The following is an 8142-nucleotide window of genomic DNA, read 5'->3' as shown; positions in this document are numbered from 1 at the left end:
CTTTCCGTTCCATTTAAGGTATTGGTTTCCGCATCTCTATTAGGTTCGACAAGTGATGGAAGTTGGGGATTGGGACGGAGATAGCCATACCATATATTTTTAATAAGGGGGAAAGAGAATAAGTTCTTAGTCTTACAAAATAAATATTCAATTAACTGAGAGTGACATTTAACTATTTTAACTTTAAACTTGTCCCCAGCTCATGCCCTGACTTCGATCCAAAAATTCTTAACTTGAATATTTGCAACTCTTCTCCAAATGGTAGAGTTGGAAATATGCATATTAGCAAAGCATAAAGAATTATTTATTATTAGTGTTTATTTTTTAGATCTACATATCTAGTCGTATACAATATGGCAGATGTAGGAGTAGATGGTCAGATTAATAAATAGTTGTTATGAGTTCACTGTTTTCTTTTATAACTTTATAAAACTTATTAAATAAGCATATTAAACAAGCGGTTGAATATTCTAGCTTTTTCATATCCACAAAACATTGGACAGTTTTAAAGATCTTCATTACACTTTAATGATGGTCTCAAATTACATATTACCGTTAAAAATCTCAATGTGATTTAGCAAGACTAAATTAATTACTACTAAGCAAAAATTCCTAATGTGGCTTTTCAGATTGAAAAGATATGATCTTTTATTTCATACCTTTTTGTATAAACAGTGCCCTTTATATAGACTTACAAGAATGTCTGATGTGATGAATGCGTTTGTAAAGATCCAGGCTAAATCCAGAGGCCAATAAAAAAAAATAATAATAATTTTTAAAGACTTTCAGCGACCAAAGAATTGATCCCCTGCATACTAATAAGAAATTACAAAGTTTTTAAAACTATTCAGGACACTGCAGATGTCTCCGTATATGCATAACAAGCGTACAAATTCTCTCCAAACAAGTTTGAACAATACAGGATGATAGCATAAAATCTCAGTTAAAAATTTCAAATTCGTTCCTACCTGTAAAATATTTATAATCCTTATTAATTTTTTTGTTGCGTTGAGCATATAACTATTAGTATATATCTTCACAAGACCACTTTTTGACCTTCTTTGATTTTTGTAATGGAGGGTAATGAACACGCGCTCTCAATTCCAACACGTGATAGTACCAAACTTTCTATGATGAAACCATGCCATATCTGCTGAAACAACTCTTAATATAAAGTAGTATGCGCAAAAGGACATTGCGACTCCAGACATCATATTGTTTAACCACTGTTGCCATGACGATGGCGATAACTGTGTAGCAAGCCAAATGCGCCTTTTGAAAGCAATGGTACATTATAATCCCATATTATAAAAAAAACATTGATAATCCCATTTTAGCGATGAATTTTAAAGTTCATCTCTATATGAACTCAGAATTCATTTTAGAATTCGCTTCGATTTAATGTGATTTAATGATATCTTCTTATGATATATCAATAAAAGAAATGTAAGGTGCATGCACCTTGCATTTCTGTTATTGAAAGACTGATAGCGGAACTAACTGCTGATCCCTATGGAAGGGCCGAAGTAACAGCACATTTCGTTGCAGGCGATTTCGTAACTTAGCTAAACATCTTATTCCTAGTTCCTAAGGCATGGTATAGGAAAGCTCTCTCTCTCTCACTTTAGTTATCCATTATGCAATTATATTTGATTCTATTATTGCAATTGGCGTTTTGCATAAAAACGTTATGGCCTCAAGTGCATTATCACAGTTGTAGTCATACCTGAAGAACTTAGCATTAGCACTAGTAGAGGCATATGATGCAAGAAAGCAAGCTTATATAGTATCAGACAAAAAAAGAAAAAAAAAAAAATCCTTCTTATTTTACCCATACATTCACTCCAAACGTTTGTCTAGTTCTGCCTTGAACTTATTTAAGTTGTTGATCTCCACTACAACAGATGGAAGTTTGTTCTAGCAATGAACCATCTGCTGGCTAGAGGCAAATTTCCGCATATCTATTCTACAATTTTCTTTCCTCAATTTTAATTTATGTCCGCTCAGGTCAGTAATCTGAGCAAGAGGAAGAATCTCATCAGCATTGAGCTTGCTCAAACCATTCAAAGCTTTATACACCTCAAATAGATCACGTCTAGTCTCAACACGCTGCAATTTGCAGAACTTGAGCCTTTCTTGGTAACAGCAACCCTTTGTTCCACTCACCAATCTCGTTGCCCTTCTCTGTACTCGTTCCAGCAGCTCTACAGCCTTCCTAAAATGAAGCCTCCAGACCTGTATTAAGTAATCAAGGTGTCGCCTGGCCATTGCCTTATACAAGAGGATAATCACCTCCTTATCCCTGGTAGCAAAATTCCTGTACATCATTGACAAGACACGTGCAGCCTGTCTGCACTTCTCAGAAAACTTCATATCTGACTGCACAATTACCCCAGGTCCTTTTCATTCTCCATTACCCTAAGTGTAGTACCACCCAGTTGGTACATTACTCTGGAGTTACTGCTACCCATATGCAGTACTTTACATTTGTCAATTTTAAACTTCAGTTGCCACCTCTCTCAGCCATCTGCCCAACTTTTCTAGATCCTGTAGCAGTAATATACTATCATTAACAACGCTGCCAATATTCGTAGCATGTGAAAACTTAGACATTAACCCTGATATACCTTCATTAATATCATTGATAAATACAGAAAACATCAATGGGCCCAACACCCAACCCTGGGGGACTTCGCTAATAACATTGATCCACGAAAAGCAGTGTCCATTAATCCACGAAAAGCAGTGCCCAATGATTACCACTGTCTGTCTTCTCCCACTCAACCATCCTTTTATCCATTGAGCAATTTACCCTTAATGCCATATTGCTGCAATTTGTACAGTAGTCTTCCATGTGCAACAGTATGAAAAGCATTCTTAAAATCCAAGTATATAATATCAAAATTATTTTTTGCATCCAGTTCCTTTGTGACCACATCATAGTCCCCAATCAAATTTGTCAGACAAGACTTCCTCTTAACAAACTCATGCTGTGTCTGAACTATAACTGCAGTCTTGTCTAAATGATCCTGCATTGCTTCTTTAACCAGTGACTCCATTATTTTCTCTGGAACAGAAGTTAAACTAACAAGGATGTAATTACTCATATCACCCTTTGATCCACCTTTGTGAATTGGGGACACATTTGACAATCAGCGGAGGGAACTAATTTGAGTTCCAGCAGTTCAAAGTTGTTTTGATATTCTGTTTTACTTTACTTTCATTTCAATACTGACGTTTACAATCCATTATACACTTATCCTGGCATCATGTAGGTAATAATTGCTCATTATTTACCAGAAACTCCAAAACTTTAAACATAAATGTTGATAACAAGTATATTATAATGTGTATTTTATAGATGTCATCGTTATCATATTATATCTCTATACATTAATACATTAAAAAAATTTCCTCCAAGTGATATTTATTCGAGTCAATCAGAGAAGAGGTGGGCCAATTACGTCACTTATTCGGGCCATAATTTCCTCCATAACGTTCACGAACCTCGTGCACGTAGTTCACTGTCTAATACATACCATGACTGTATACTTATAATACATACCACGACTATGTAAATATTTTAAATATTTGTATGGTTTGTAAAAATCAAGAATTTGCATGTAGCTAATAGAAGTAGCTAATATTTTAGTCCTGCTCCTTCCAATGCAACAATATTGCTCATGCATTACATGGGTCATTTCCTGATTAGATATGTATCGGTGCGGTAATGTAGACTCGAAGAGAAAACTTTCGGGTCAAGGTCAACATCAATCCCTCTTTTAGCTCGTTCCATCAACGCTTCTCTGTCATCATAAATGTCGTCACTGTAATCAGCGACGGTTGATTTGCTAATTATACGTAATAACGTAGTAATTAACACAATGCCCCAACTTAGATTGGCAATCACCGATTTCGAGAGAAAACGACGCCGTCATGAGTCTTCACGAAAATATAGGGAGAAACATGCTGAAAGGTTACGAACTAATCGCAGAATAAGTTCAATGACGACGGAGCAAGTGGAAAATCAACGATACAGGAAGCAGGTAGCTAATATGGACAAAACACAGGCTGAAACTCAGCGAACTGTTAAACGGCTTAGACGTAATGTAAGATCTTCACAAGATCCTGATAATCACTGAAATATCATATTGCAATTTATGTGATATGGTAGATGAATGTCAACATTGCGGGGATTATCTTTTCACAGCGAACTCGGAAGAGCCGCACATTCGTGTTGTCAGGGAGGAAAGGTATGTTGCCTATGGCAGACGACTATTTTATCTAGATGCTTTAAAGACTTTGTTGTTTGATAACACGGAAAAAGGGAGACACTTCCGAGAAAACGTTCGAGTCTACAACAGATTTTAATTCAGAAAACACGAACTTTTAAGGTGGCGGCGGCCCTTATACGACGAATACGAAGAGGTGCCATGTTGAAAGGAACGACGAGTTTAATGTCCATTAGAGACGTTCCACAATTCGGCTAAACTACATTTATGATGACAGAGAAGCGTTGATGGAACGAGCTAAAAGAGGGATTGATGTTGACCCGGACGTTTTCTCGTTCGAGTCTACATCAGCGGGGGTTGACGACCGAAGTGAGCAGGGGGTGGAGTCCCCTAGTGTACATTATTATTTATTATGTTGGAATCATTAATATATATATTTTTCACATTCTTTCAGTTTTCAATAAGTTTCTCTCATATATTTCCATTTTCTCCTCCCCCCTTCCTCTAGGTCGGCATTCTGAACAATAAAGTTGTTCTGTAGTCAATAGTGCTATTTGCTGGACAAAAACCAGGGTAACCGAGAAGGGGAAAAAAAATCAATCCTCGCTCGTTTACCATAAAAATTCCTCGCGTCAGAGACGGGATTCAGACCTGGGGGGGGCCTTTTCTACGCAGTTTGGGGAGAACAGTGCTTATTTGCACTGTACTACACGTAAGGGCAATTCAATAACGCTTTTCAATGAATTTTTATTAATACATACTATTTTGTTATAGCTATATAAAGATCAACATGACAGCGCTTGGTGCTCACATGGATTCGCAGACCCCCCCCCACCCCTTGCAATTATTCCGTATCCTACCCTCAGAGATCTGCAGTGCACAATCTGGAAACGAGTGGAGTAGAGGCATACGTTTTCAAATTGGATTGTGGGAGATTTTTAAACTGAGAGAGGTGATCTTATGATCTTTATATGTTATATTTGTATTACTTTATTTATTTTAAGAAAGGTAGGTAAATAACGTAGGAAAAGTCTGGGAGAAATATTTTTGTGATGTAAAGAGAATATTTTAACATGAATTAAGAAATGTCTATGATTTAAAACTATCGAGAACAGTAATTTTCAAAGTATGTTCCATGGAACCTTGGGTTCTGTAAACTTTTTCGTTTTATTTCTTATGATTAATATTTTATTTAATTTATACATATGTATTACTGTTTTCGATGTATTGTTAAGTGTTACTATTTCTACAGATATTAGGGTTCCACAGAAGATTTAGATTTGCAGAAGGATTCCGTGGAAGATTTAGATTTACAAAACAATTCTGTGGTAGATAAGATCTACAAAAATGTCCCACGACCAAAACAAGTTTGAAAAACTGTAGTGTAGAGCAGGAACCACTAACCTTTTCCACCAGGTGAGCTACATTAAAAACAAAAAAGGTCTGCTGTTCGTCTACAACATTTTAAATAACATATGCTGGTTGTACAATTATAATTTTGTTTTTTATTATGAAAAATATCTGGGAGTATTTAAAAATTACAATAAACTTAAAAACTGAATCAGGTAACTAATTAATGATATTTCTGGTATCAGCATTCTGAAGAAATATTTTTATATGTATGCGCCGTGAGGCGTCTTAAACCACTGCACCTGGGCACCAAAACACCCTTTCATGGTTCTGGTCCCAAATTAGTATTTTGGCTAATTTTTTTTCAAAATTGTCTCCAGTCGATCGTGATCGATCGTTTGTCGGCCTCTGGTGTAGTATAATATTTGTATAATAATCATCCCTGGCCGAAGGTTATTCATGATTGGGAAAACCAACATTGATTAAAAGTTGATAGTAAATAAAAATACGTTCCTATTCGAATTATGCAGTACCTTTGTCACACATTAGATTTTTTTTTTTTTTTTGCATTTAGTTTTATTGTATTGTGTAAACAAAAGTAGCATGCGGAATTTTATTTATCTTTAAAATATACATTAATTATAATAATTCATTTTTATATACAAGTCAGAAGGTCGCTTGGCTCCCCTCTGACTTCTGTCACACGAACCTAAATCATATATTTTTATATTTTATTTTTTTGGTAGGAGAAAACCCCCCACACTCTATTTATTTATTATTATTATTTTATTTTTTTTTGGAGCTGTGTGGCATTAAAGGAAAGTTACTGTTATGAATAAAGGAATAGTTGTGGGGCGAAGACTGGTTCAAAAGATGTACAAAAATTATATTATATTATTTTATTATCTAAAAACAAATTAATAACAAAACCATCATTTATATATCATCATTTACATTAGAACGCTAAGTTTTTATATATATATAGTCGTTTCATTGACTTAATTGTTATACGTACTATATTATTTTCTATAAGTAGCTTTATAGTTCTAGTCAAGCTCCTTGGTTTATTTGAATTTCGATAGCGATTTGGAAAGTTAATGCTTAAGTGTCCGTAGATCTTACCGTTCGTAATTGCCGCAATTGTTATACGATACGAAACAGAATAACGTAAATCCCGAACTTCATAGCGTAAGGTTTAACGTAAAACGGAATAGCGAAATACGTAGCACTGTGTTAGAAATCTGTTAGATTAGTATAGTATTATCAATTAATCAGTATACTTAAACGGAATCATGATCCAGACTAGAGCAGCGAGCACAAAGTGGCGGTAGAAGAAAATCTTTATTGTACAGTAAAGATACAATAATGTGCCCGCCACAGCCAGGAGGCCAGGGGCTTGACAATGATATAGGGTAATATAAAAATATGTACAGTATAAAAATTTGTGCAGTATAAAAGATTACATAACAATTAAAAACGTAGCATTAACCATTCAATAGATATGAGTATGTACATAGATGTGAAGCAGACAGTACACCAAGGTATGTACACGTTCATATGTACAAAGCACATATTTAAGCATATTCACACAAGTCAGAATATTTCACAGTGCCAAATTATTGTTCGGTATTGCATTTTCTTGTGAAGACAGTTCGTCGATTTGCCTGCGACGTGCCGTTATGCGCCTCATAGGAGATAGCAGGTGGAGATATCAGTATGAGTCGACATCAGGGGCCAAACAAAAGGGGAACAAGTTCGGCCAACGAGCGCCTGTAATTGCGATCGGAAGCGAATTTCTGCAGGTCAACTCCGATCATTAGCAGGGCTTGTACTATCGGAAGTACTTGTCCAGGTAGGAATCTGTCACTGATCTTCAGCCTGTTCCGTTGTAGCTGAAGAAGAGGGGTGGCTCGTAAGGACGGAAGTGGAACATGCCACTGGCATATATCCCAGAAGTCAGGGGAATTGATTTTTCCAACCAGCATTTTGACTGTGGTCGCAGTTCTCCTCATGCTGATTATTTGAGGCAGCCGCGGGATTTGGAGTTGGTCGGCCATGCTGGTGGTCCTCTGCTGAGGGGGGAGTCGATGCTTGTGGGTTGCCCACTTCAATATCCAGTATTCACTGGCGAAGATGGGCTTCATGAGAGAAGGTACTGCAGATGCCCATATTTCAGAGGCATACAGAAAGGTAGGATACACAATGGTTTCCAGATATCTGATTGTGGTTCTAGCGTCTGTGTTGGTAGTACTGTGGCTCGCTGTAGAAATGAAGGACACGATTCTCCAACGCATCACAGTCTAAAAAAATATGCGCCATGTTTGCAGACTTGTCTAGAACAGGACATGATCTAGCCAAAGAGGATGTCTTTGTGTGTGCTTGGTGCAGAGACTATTGAAGAAATTATATGCCAACTCAGCCTTCTGATGGGTGTCTATGAGAGTTTGAAGTGTAGATTATATATCCTCGAAGAAATTAATGAGGGGTCCATCAAGCTCTCAGTGGCCGAACTCAACACCAGCGCTCACTCCTGTGCATCAGGCAACACAGCGGCAATCTC

Source organism: Mastigoproctus giganteus, chromosome 13 (assembly GCF_048544385.1).
Source record: "Mastigoproctus giganteus isolate SK-2022 chromosome 13, ASM4854438v1, whole genome shotgun sequence".
Taxonomy (NCBI): domain Eukaryota; kingdom Metazoa; phylum Arthropoda; class Arachnida; order Uropygi; family Thelyphonidae; genus Mastigoproctus; species Mastigoproctus giganteus.
This window is presented reverse-complemented; position numbering follows the sequence as displayed.